The following is an 11,997-nucleotide window of genomic DNA, read 5'->3' on the forward strand; positions in this document are numbered from 1 at the left end:
GGTCCTGTACATGCTGCCTCAGTCCCTCTGAATTCTTATGACCTTTGCTCATATCGATTTAAAGGGCCTTATTATCTTGGTGTCTCCCATCCCCTCTAGCTCTTATATTCTTTCCACCTCATCTTCCACAGAGTTCCCTGAGCCTTGCAGGGAGGGATTTAATGGAGACATTCTATTTAGGGCTGAGTATTCCAAGGTTACTGACTCTCTGCATAGCGTCTGGCTATGAGTCTCTATGTTTGTTCCCGTCTGCTGCAGGAGGAAGTTTCTGCACTGATGACCAGGCAAGGCACTGATCAATGAGTATAGCAGTGTGGTATTAGTAGCCATTTTTATTGCTACATCTTTTTAGATCAGTAGAATTTAGTTTTACCCTAGGTCTCTGGGCTATCTAGTCTCAGATCCTTGGTGACCCAAGTAGTGATGGGTATGGGTTTCATCCTGTGGAGTGGGCTTTAAGTCAACCCAAGTAGTGATGGGTATGGGTTCCATCCTGTGGAATGGGCTTTAAGTCAACCAAAGTAGTGATGGGTATGGGTTCCATCCTGTGGAATGGGCTTTAAGTCAACCTAAGTAGTGATGAGTATGGGTTCCATCCTGTGGAGTGGGCTTTAAGTCAAATTAAACATTGGTTGGTTACTCCCACAAGCTTTGTGCCACCATTGCCCTAGCATAACATTGTCAGAAAACCATTGTGGATCAACATGTTCATGGATAAGTTGGTTTTCACTTTTTTCTTTTGGTAGTATCTTTCATGCCAAAGATACTGAAGCATAGGGGTAAAGGTTCTACGTAGACACCAGCTCAGCTTCTTCATGTTCAATAAGTTATGTGGGTATTGTAAACTTAATGTTTTGTACTTTCCATGATCAACATTCTGAGGTGAGATTTTTCTTAATTAGAAGTTGATATTAGATTATTACTCCCTCCCTATGCCTGGAATAAGCCATTTTGTCTCCTAAGCCAGGCTAGAGGGACATTTAGGAAATATGCCCCCAGCTTCTACTTGTACCATTTTAGATACAGACAGGTATTTACAAGTGAGTCCTGCTCTTGAACCTACAGATAGAGAGCTCACTTGATCCCCATCTCCAGTTCCTTTGGGTCTGATAATTTCCTGTGTCTTCTCTTGACTTCCCTATGTATTGTCAAACTCTATAATCATTTTGTTTGCACCTGCTCCTGAAATAGCTCCAAAAAAATCTGAAGACAGAAAATTATCAAGTCTTTCCTAAGTCACCCTTTTCTCCAGTCTAAACATGGCCAGTCCTTTCAGTGGGTTTTTTTTCAACAAGAAAGGAAAAGGAGCTGCTGTGCTGGAGCAGGAAAGGGAGGGGAGGGCAGGTGGCTGCTCTTTGAGAATTCTTGCTCTTTGACATGCTTTTCCAGCCCAGTATTTACAGAACTCAGATGAGAGCCCCAGAAAACACTTGCCTGCTGCCAGAGGCACAGGAAACTCTGCATGTGTGTGTGTAGGTAACTTTGTAAAACAACAAGCTTGCTTAATAGAGGAAGAACAAAGCTCCAGAAGTGAGCAGTGCTTTGTCCTGGATCACACAGCCAATGTGGCAGAACCAGATCTACAGCCCCTGTTCCTCAGCCATCCAGTACTGCTCTTTCAACTACTGGGCTGGGAGACTGGATGCCATTCTGTAGCTGGAAGCTCCAAGTTTACTTGTAGTGTCTTGTCTTAAGTGATATTTTCCTTGCCGCATTATTGTAACACTAATAATTTTCTAATGTACCAAACCAAGTCAAGTTACTGTTATTTTCTTTTAGGTGCTAAGTTTGTCATGTAGCATATTTAGTTAGAGCCATTGTCCTAGTTAGGGTTCCTATTGCTATGATGAAACTCCATGACCAGAAGCAAGTTGGAGAGGGAAGGATTTATTTGGCTTTCACTTCCATATCACTATTCATCACTGAGGAAAGTCAGAACAGGAACTCAAACAGGACAAGAACCTGGAAGCAAAAGATGATACAGAGGCCATGGAGAGGCCTTGCTTACTGGCTTGCTCCTTATGGCTTGCTCTGTCTGGTTTCTTATAGAACCCAGGACTACCAGTCCAGGGTGACACCACCGATAATGGGCTGAGCCCTTCCCAATCAAGCACTAATTAAGAAAATGTTCTACAGGCTTGCCAACAGCCCAGTCTTATGGAGGTCTCCCTCCTTTTCAATGACTCCAGCTTGTGTCAAGGGACATAAAACTATCCAGAACAACCATGGAGATGAAAATAATGTTTAGCAACTCCCTAGCCTATCACTTCCAACCGGAAACTTCACACATTGTGTGTGTGTGGGGGGGGGATGTCACCCTTTGTTACCTACATGACATCTCCCCACCAAGCATTCCATCCTCTTTTTCAGAGACCAGTGCAGACTGAAGCTTCACCTAGAGACCAGTACAGGCTAGAACTTTATCTAGCTGATAAGTGGGACAAGCTATTACATTTTTCTCTATGTTCAAATGAACTGCTTTCTCACAGAACTTGGATAGGACTAAATTAAATAAACAGTATTAGAAGTGAATGAGTCACTGCACTGCAGTAGAGGTAGTACTGAGGCCACAAAGGGCTCCAGGATAAATTCCCTGCAATATACATAATCTCAATATCACAACACTGGAAGGGCCATGCAACCTGTTCATTCCACATTCATCCTCTGCTGAATCATCACTGCCCCCAAGTCTCCCATGAAAGAAGAGCTTAACAAAAAGTAATCTAATGAGTTCTAGATAAAAGCTGATATAGAGAGATCTAAAATCCTAGCTCAAATCTCACCAGTCACTCTGAACCCTCAAAACTCCACACCTCGGGAAGTGTTGCACATCTCTCTTTGTCTTCATGTGACATAAGCACTTGCAGAAATAGCTCCCATGAAACAGCACAATGTCATTGAGGAAAAACATCCTTTATAATAATAAGAGAGAAAGATCCTTTAGGTAATTCACCAGGACAAATTCACTCTACTTTTCACAGATCAACTCCTGCTGGTATCCATGTCTACTAGACTGAGTCATCAAGCATCCCCTCAGCTTCTCGTGAGAAGTAGGGAGGTGACTACTCTACTTGATTTCTTACAGAACCCAGGACTACCAGCCTAGGGTGACACCACCACGTTATGTTCCCACATAAGTTAGGAAACAGTTCACAGTTTTTAGATGAGACATTCTGGAGGGAGTCAATTTCCAAAGTAGTTCTCCTGAAGTAACAACTACAAAAGTACAGAAAGTTTTTTTTTTTTTTTAAGTTTCACACAGCATGGAAAAGGACCACTCTCACAAAATTCAATGGCATGTGTTGGGCACAAATTTATCCTGACAGAAGATAATATGAGCCAAACCTAGGTCAACTTGAGCAGGCCTGATCTGCCTCTGCATTGACCTCTTTTTCCTTCCATTCTCATGTTATTTTCTCTTCACACATATTCCTGGCAAAGAACCTTGCCTAGGTGTGAATGACTATATCCACATACTACCTCTCCTGGAGGTATCTTTATAGCCATGACTAATAAGGGACTAAGGCACTGTGGCATAATCCATGAGATTCTTTATTTCTTCTTTCTTACTCTTGCTCACCCTTCTTTATCCTTTTCTTCCCTTCCTACCTTCTCTTGTCTCCTCTCTCCTCCCTTCCCCTCCACTCCCTTTCCCTCCAGTGTTGCTTACTTGAGGGAGATAGTAGCAATAACCCAATGTCTGAACTTAGGGAGCATGTGTTGTCATGGGAAGAGTCTAGAGGGAAGTCATCTGTCTTAAAACTCATGAGGCGGCACCCATATTGGGTCGAAAGCCAGGTTAGAAGTGCCTGGATAAGCATATTTGTCTTCAGGTTAGTATATAGTCCACGGGTTGTAAAATTAACTCAAAATGGTGATGAGGTCTACTTGGCCTCCTCATAGGCATTAATTTAGGTGAGTTACTTCATTTCCTGTTCCTCTGTAAGAGAAACAACTATGTTCATAGTTGTCAGAAAGATTAAGGAAACTAAAAAAATACATGAGAAGTGTAGAACCCAACTACATGACCTTTAGTGGTACTCCAGAAATGACAATCAGCATTGATGCTATAACCAGATACCCATTTAGCATCCCTTATGGATAAAGAGCTTAACTCATCCAGGTGAGAAGGATGCCAGAGAGAGTGGAGAGATGAGAACTGGTCTGCGGAGTGTTCATTCTTTAAAACAGACATACCTCCTCACCTCCAATAACAAAGGTATTGTAATCTTCAATAACAGAGGTATAGGAAGTACTGAAGTCCTGTAAGATGAAACAGTAAGCAAAGGCCATAGGTAAACAAATATGTTTAGCAAGAATTAATTCACAGTGCTGGAAGAGTATAAATTCTCTATTGCTATGAATATCATTTCAGACTTCTTTACAATTCTCTCTCTCTCTCTCTCTCACACACACACACAAATATATATATATATGTATATATATATACATATATATGTATATAAAATGTTTGCCATTAATTTTAATTGAAGATTTTGAAATTCCGCTTGAGGTAGCTAGAGAGACCTGAGGTTGTCATCATACTGGGTAAGAGTTTGTGAGAATAAGGAGGACTATGATTTGTAAGAACCTACTGAGGGCTAGGTAGACCATAAGTATGTCATATATAATATCTACACCAGCCTTGCCTAGAGGCAGATCTATTGCATCTCAGTGTTGGTAAGCCAATAGGTATATCAGAGATGTATGCAGAAGGGCAAGAGGAATTCTGTTGGTACTGTGAGTCATAGAGGAATGTGATACCCTTAAAGCTTGAGAAATAGTCAGAGGCAGATTCTAGTTCATTCTTAGATTTGACTTCCAGATCGAATTGTTGGAAATCCCTATTGTAAAAAGATCTGAGCGATGCATTAGTCAATAAGTGGTCAGACCAAAGCTAACTGGTAGTTCTCAAAGCTAGAAGGCAGGGCATTTGATGGAAAGTCTGAAGGGTTGGGAACTGAGAGTCCCAAACCACTGTGTTGTTTCTCTTTCTTGTTTGAAGTCTATGGGTTGCTTCTCTTTCACCAAGCAGATGGTGAAAGTAGAAGCACTGGTGGCTGTATCATTATTGCTTGGGAAGGACACCAGTCTAAGCCTTCTGCAGCGGGTAAGCAGAAAAAAATCTCTGGATTTGCTTTTAGAATGGACTCTGTTCATTTAGTCCTCTGTAATCTGGCTAGCCATCAAACTCACCCCTTAACACTAGTATTTCTGACTAGTGTTATCTTAAACAATAAATAGTGGACATTTCCCTGTATTTATTCTCTAAGCATATGGCCAAGAATGTCAACAAACATTTATCAACCATAAGTAAAGTCTGTCCTCCTACAGTTCCTTTGTCCCATTAGGAAACAGACAGTGAACTAATTAGCACTCAGTATAATTTCATATGGCAGTAGTTGGCTGTTTTATTGAGTAGTATAGAAGGTCTCATTGAGGAGCTAATATAGAGACCTACATGGAATGATGGATGGATACATATAATTATCAGAAAGACAATTGAATGGTAAGCACTGAAGTCCTGGGAGATGAGACAGTAAGCAAAAACCATGGGCAATGATGACCAGAAGAGCCAAACCACCAACCTAGAGAACAGGAGAGATGCAGGAGGTAGAAGAGATGGCTAGATAGTACTGGGGGCTGTTTAAAATATCTTTGTTTCCTCCAAGACTAATAAAGGCTGTGATCCACTAGGAAATTATTAAATATTTGCATGTGAATAACCATGGTTTGGAGGAATCACTGTGGCTCTTATGACTTCTCACCTAAATTCACATGGAGGATAGGAAACCAACATGCCAAGATACCAGACTCTGGGAACTGGTTTGTCCCAGTGTTGCTTGTTCTCCCATCACCAAAGAGGGTAATAGAAGAGAAGGAGCACAGGCTGGGGAGATGGCACAGTCAGTAGTGTTCCCTAGGAAAACATTAGGAGCCATAATAAAGCCATGTATGCCTGTGTGCTTTCATCATCCCAGTGCTGGAAAAGTAGAGAGAGTAAAAATGTTAGGATTTATTGGTCAGAGCAGCCAGCTAGCCAGTCAGGGCAGCCAGCTAGCCAATCAATGAGCTCTAGGTTCTGAGAGAGAACCTATCTCAAACATAAAGTGGACATTGGTCAAAGGAAACATTCAATATTGACCGTGTGTGTGTGTGTGTGTGTGTGTGTGTGTATGCACCCATCTGTATCTGTGTGTCTCTGAGTGTGCATGTGTGTGTCTGTGTGTCTCTGAGTGTGTGTATTTGTGTGCATGTGTTTGAGTGTGTGCATGTGTGTGTCTCTGTGTATGTGTGCATGTGTGTGTCTCTGTGTATGTGTGTGCAAGTGTTTGTGTATGAGTGTGTGCATGTGTGTCTCTGTGTGTGTAAGCATGTGTGTGTGTGTCTGTGTGTGTGCATGTGTGTGTTCGCACACATTATCTTCCTGCTCCCACTGTCCCTGTGGTATTCATTGTCCCACATATCCTCTTCTACTTGTGCTATGTCCTCCTTTAAAACCTCTTTTTCCAGTCAAGGTTCTTTATTCACTCTCACTTGCACACATGCACTGGACAGTTAGATGCTAGGATCTGCATGTGAGAGAGAGTTTTGTCCTTGTGAACCTGGCTAACCTCACTCAATATAATGTTTTCCAGTTCCATCCATTTTCTTGAAATTTTCATAACTTCATTATACCTTAATACAAATCTATTGTACATATATTACCACATTTTCACTGTCCTCCATCGTGTGACAGACATCTTCCATGACTCTGCTTCCTGGCTACTGCATTAAGAGCTGTATTGAACATGGATGTACATGAGTCTCTGTATTGTCCTTTAGGCATATAGGAGTGGTACACCTGGGGCGTGTGACAACTCTGCTCAGCTTTGTGAGAAGTCTTTATATTGATTGTCACAGTGGGGATACTAATTTGCACTGCTACCAGAAATGTCCAATGGTTCCTCTGTCCCCCAAATCTCCTTGTGAGAAGTATGCCAGTGTTTGTTGACATTTGCTTTCTTGACTGTCGTCATTCTAACAGGGGTGAGTCAGAATCCCAAAGTAGTTTGACTTCGTGTTTCTCTAATTGCAAGAGATGTTGTGAACATTTAAAAAAAATACTTATTTGCTATGTGTCTTTCATTCTTTGATTACTGTCCTATTAGTGGCCCATTTGTTACTTGGCAGTTGAGGGTTTGAGGTGTTTTTGTGGTTCATTATATACTCCAGATATTAATCTCTTGTCTGAAGTAGAGCTGACAAAGGTTTTCTTCCATCCTATTGGCACTCAGCTCATTCTGCTGACAGTTTCTTCTGCTGTGCAGAAACTTCTAATTTCATGAAATGCCATTTGTCACTTTAGGGGCCTGTTGTCTGTGCTACTGTGGCTCAGAAACTGCTGCCTGTAACTTTGTCCTGAAGTATTTTCCTCTAGCAGTTTTCAACATTTCTACATGAAAAATACAGAAATGAAACTTGCCATCAAACTGAAATTTTGGTTTAGTTTAAAATAAAAATCAAATGGGTTCAATATGTATTACTCATGAGTAGAAATATGACTTAGTTTTAAATAAGCACTGACCTCTGTCAAAGTTTCATTATGTTTTCTAAATCAGGAGAGAGGAGTGTTCTCATTGATGAGCAATAGAGCATTATACTAATCTTCATTATTGAGAAACAAATTTTAGTCCTTGAAACTTCCAAATTTGTTCATAACTTTGCCTTCTGAAGCCACCCAGAATAATGTATCCTTTCTAGTCCCATATTGGGATCACTATTCCTACATGTCAACCACCTGTTACTGTGCTGTTGACAAGCATCCTCTAAGTTCTCCCTGGACAACTTCCCCCCTGCCCCCCGCCCCAGAATCCTCAGCATCCAGGAAGGAGCTGGTCTTTTAGATGCTATTCTCCTCTGGTTTATACACAAATGGTTCCATTATGAGATGCAAACATTAAAAGAAATTGTCTTATGTTGTTTCATACATAGAAAGGCATCCTGTTCAACTGATCTCTGCTCTTTCTTACTAAATGTCTTTGTGACCCTCAACTTCCTTCCTCCCCTTGGATGCCTTACTATTTGTAGGTACCACTTAGGTATATGCCTCTGTTCCTTTTCCTGAAAATATAAATCTTGCCTGGTGCCTAATTTTCTTTTCTCGTGCTTTATATCGACCTTGTTCCCATCTTTAAACTCTCAATTGAGCCATGTGGGTTTCCTTAAATCTGTGGCACTTTTACAGCAATCAATTATCCTCTGTAATTACTCCTCAATTACAGATTCCTGTTCTTTCTTACTGAAGACTAGACAAGAATGTGCCTCTCATGGGCAGGTGCAGCAGATCTCTTACTTAGATGCAATTTGCCAGTCTGCAGATCAAGGGTTCAGAGCACATTTACTGAGGAGCACAATTTGAGGTATTTGTGCCTTTTCAGCAAGGACAGCTGGTCTCTCTGCTCTGAGCCCTCCTGGCAATAAAGGACTGAACGCTGCTTACCTCTGAACTTCTACTATGGGTTTCCTAGTGTCTGCCAAATACAAATAACATTGGTTTGTAATTGAAAAGATGGAGAGGGACAGGTGTCATACATCTTTAAAATCCCTGGCCTCACTGTGCTTTCTCCTAGCTCCCAGGTAGCTTATTGACAGGTATCTACTTAGTCATTCTGTGGTTGTAAAATGAAGCTAATGGCCCTTTCCAGTTACTTCTAACTACACTGAGGTTTTAGAACTTAGCCCTTCCGTATGTCCCCTTTATTGGTTGATGTTATTTGTTGCTGTTACAAAAGTGATTTTCTGCTTTATTAAAGTTTCCCTAAAAATATACATGTACAAGTTCATGAACTGCATACTTAACATTTTAGGTGAATGGAGACTGCGCATTTGAGAAGAGCATGCCTCTTTAGAAGCATAATTTAAAATTCTACCCAGCAGCCCTTTGGAGATGTAAATGTAGGGAGCTGCTCTCCTTTTGGACAGCTTAATGACCTGTAGTTAAAGTAGGAGGCTGATGGGCAGATGCATTACAGCTGGGCTTAAGTTACTTTGTCTCAGCTCTCCAAATGTCAAATGTCGTAGTGATTACAGCCATCAAGACCCTGAATTCAGACTGGAAGTAAAAGCACAAAGAATGTACAGTGGGGTGTCAGTATGACCCACTTGCCTGGCCCCAGGTATGTTCCACCTCCTAGAACTCCAGAGGAAGAATGCTGGACTTAGGGTTAACTTCCCTTCCTATTTGATGCATACAATGCCACTAAATTTGTGAAAAACTAACTATAGTTTCTTGAAACTATACAGGGGAGCATAAAAGGAGAAAGAGATCTTAAGGTGTGTGTGCGTGTGTGTGTGTGTGTTGGGTGTGTGTGTGGGGGGGTGTGCATGTGTGTGTGCGTGTGTGTGTGGGTGTGTGAGTATGTGTGTGTGTTGGGTGTGTGTGTGTGTGTGTGTGTGTGTGTGTGTGTGTGTGTTGGGGGTAATAGAATACATGTGGTGTGAAAGCAGAAGATCATTGGAGGAGGAAGGGAAACAGCCAGAGGGAACAGAAGAAGGAGAAAGAACTAGAAGAGATGGATCAAAGTAAACAAAATACACATGAGAATGTCACAGTGAAACTCATTAGGTTATATGTTGATAAAAAAAATTCAGAAGAAAGGAAGGCAGACAGGCAGGAGGAAGGAAGAAAGGAAGGAAGGAAGGAAGGAAGGGAGGGAGGGAGGGAGGGAAGGAGGAAAGAAGAAAGGAAGGAAGGAAGGAAAGGAAAGGAAAGTAAGGAAGGCAGGCCGGCAGGAAGGAAGGGAGGGAGGCAGGAGGAAGGAAGAAAGGAAGGAAGGAAGAAAGGAAGAAAGGAAGGAAGGAAGAAAGGAAGGAAGGAAGAAGGAAAGAAGGAAGGTAGGAAGGAAGGAGAAAGGAAGGCAACCTTTGAAGAGCAAATTGTAAGTTTGAAAGTGTTGCAGTATATCATTATTGGAGGCAGTTTCTGAGTGTGAAAAGCTGGTTTAGAGCTGGGGCATTGGCTCAGTGGGTAAAACATACTGAGTTCTGAACTCCAGAACTCACATACAAAGCATATGCTCACAATGTCTGTAATCTCAGTATGTCCCTCCTGAGAGACGGAAAATGTAAACATGAGAGAAGTATCCAAGGCTAGGCGACCAGGGTTAGCCTGGCTTATAGGTAGAAGGTGAGGACCAATACCCACAGTTGTTCTCTGACCTCCACATGCATGCTAAAGTATGCACATGCCCTTATATACTCTCTCTCTCTCTCTCTCTCTCTCTCTCTCTCTCTCTCTCTCTCTCTCTCTCTCACACACACACACACACACACACACATGGGGGGGGTCGGATATTGGTTCAGAGTTACTTTGTGCTGGGACCTCGCATCCAGTTACAATTCTCAATATGTTTTTATAGTTTCTCAAGAAACTTCATGTGAATTCAACAAAAATAACAACAATAACTAAAACAACTCCATTCAAAAATAACCAAAGTACTTGAATAGACATTTCATAGGAGAAAATGTACAGAGCACCAAGAAGAGAGTCTAGGTCGCTCCGTTGAGAGCACACATCAAAAGCATGAAGTGTTACCATCATGTCTACTAGAAGACTGTCCTCAAGAGCCAGAAAAACACAAGCCAACTTCAAGAGGCTAAGGCAATAGAACCACGTGAAACCAAGTACAGCCTGGGCAACATGGGAAGATCCTGTCTCCAAAACAAGCAGAAATTGTAAACATTGATGAGGATGTGAAGAAAGGGTAACCTTTGTGTGCTATTGGTAGGTGTGTAAAATTAGCACAGTAGCTGTAGAGTGTAGTATGGCAATGTCTCAGAAGTTTAAAATTATATTAACCATATGGTCCAGTAATTCTGCCTGTAGGTATGTGCCTTTAGCAATTGAAAACAGCATCTTAAAGAAGTATCTGTATACATGTGCTTCTAGCAAAACTATCCACAGTGGCCAAAGGCAGGAGCAGCCTGACTGTCCATAGCAGGAAGAGTACACAAACCAAGTATAGTGAGTGCTCTGCCTAAAATAGTGCAATTGATAGAAACAGAGAACAGGCAGAGATTGTCAGGGGTGAGAAAAGAGACAATAGGGAGTTACTGTTTACTGAAGAATTTCGGTTTTACACAGTAAAAGAGCTCTGGGAAACAGATGGTAGTAATTGTTTTATAACATCTGAAAACAGTTAAGAACACAGAAATGGTTATTTTGCAGAGATGGTTAACATGCTACTTAAGTTACACAGTTAAGTGTTACACCACAACATTTTAAAAAAGCATGCATGATTACATAGCTGTGACCCCTTCAAACTATAATAACAACCAATCTGGCAAGATATATTCATGAGCGCAATAGTGACATGAATGTTACAGAGGTAAATGGCTGGTTTCCAGTTAGATTTAAAGCATGTTCTACAGCAGGAAATACATGCCTGGCAGCTGACGAAGAACCCAGGGCTGGGGAGGTCATTGGCCCCATAGGTAAACCTACTACTATTTGTTATTTTCCTAAGTTGGCACAGCAGCATACTTCCCTCCAAATTCCTATCTCTATACCCAAGGAGTACTGTAGTTCTCAGGCCCTATCAGAGAACTTTCTTTATTCAGGAAATAGTGGTTAACACAAAACCTCAGAACTAGTCAAAATACCCTGTGAAGTGTTCATCTATCCCACCCCTCCCACAAGGCTTGGAGCCTAACATGGAAGGGAGTGGGGATGGGAAGAACATAAGAGCCAGAAGTCAGGGAAGACTAGATGGAAATAGTGTCCTCTGTACATGACAACTGTATTCACAAACTCACAGAAGCTGTAGTTGCCCCTACAGGACCACACAAGATAAAGCCAGCCTATGTTCTATAATAGACTGTGGAGGGACTCAGAGAGGACTTACTGAGAATGATGGCTTCTGTGGAAGCAAGGGAGACTGTTCTTTAAGGGGATGGTACTCTGGCAAGATGACCATGCTCCAGTGAATGGTTCCACTCCTTGAGTATGTGGATAGC

The 11,997-nt window shown here is 41.7% G+C and overlaps 1 protein-coding gene across 1 annotated transcript in view; it reads left to right on the plus strand.

Annotated features, from left to right (window-relative positions):
- The window catches only part of Gad2 (glutamate decarboxylase 2), a 72,716-nt gene that overhangs the window by 14,146 nt on the left and 46,573 nt on the right, over positions 1–11,997 (plus strand). The gene's annotated exons all lie outside the window — the stretch shown is intronic.

Source organism: Mastomys coucha, unplaced genomic scaffold (genome assembly GCF_008632895.1).
Source record: "Mastomys coucha isolate ucsf_1 unplaced genomic scaffold, UCSF_Mcou_1 pScaffold15, whole genome shotgun sequence".
Lineage (NCBI taxonomy): Eukaryota > Metazoa > Chordata > Mammalia > Rodentia > Muridae > Mastomys > Mastomys coucha.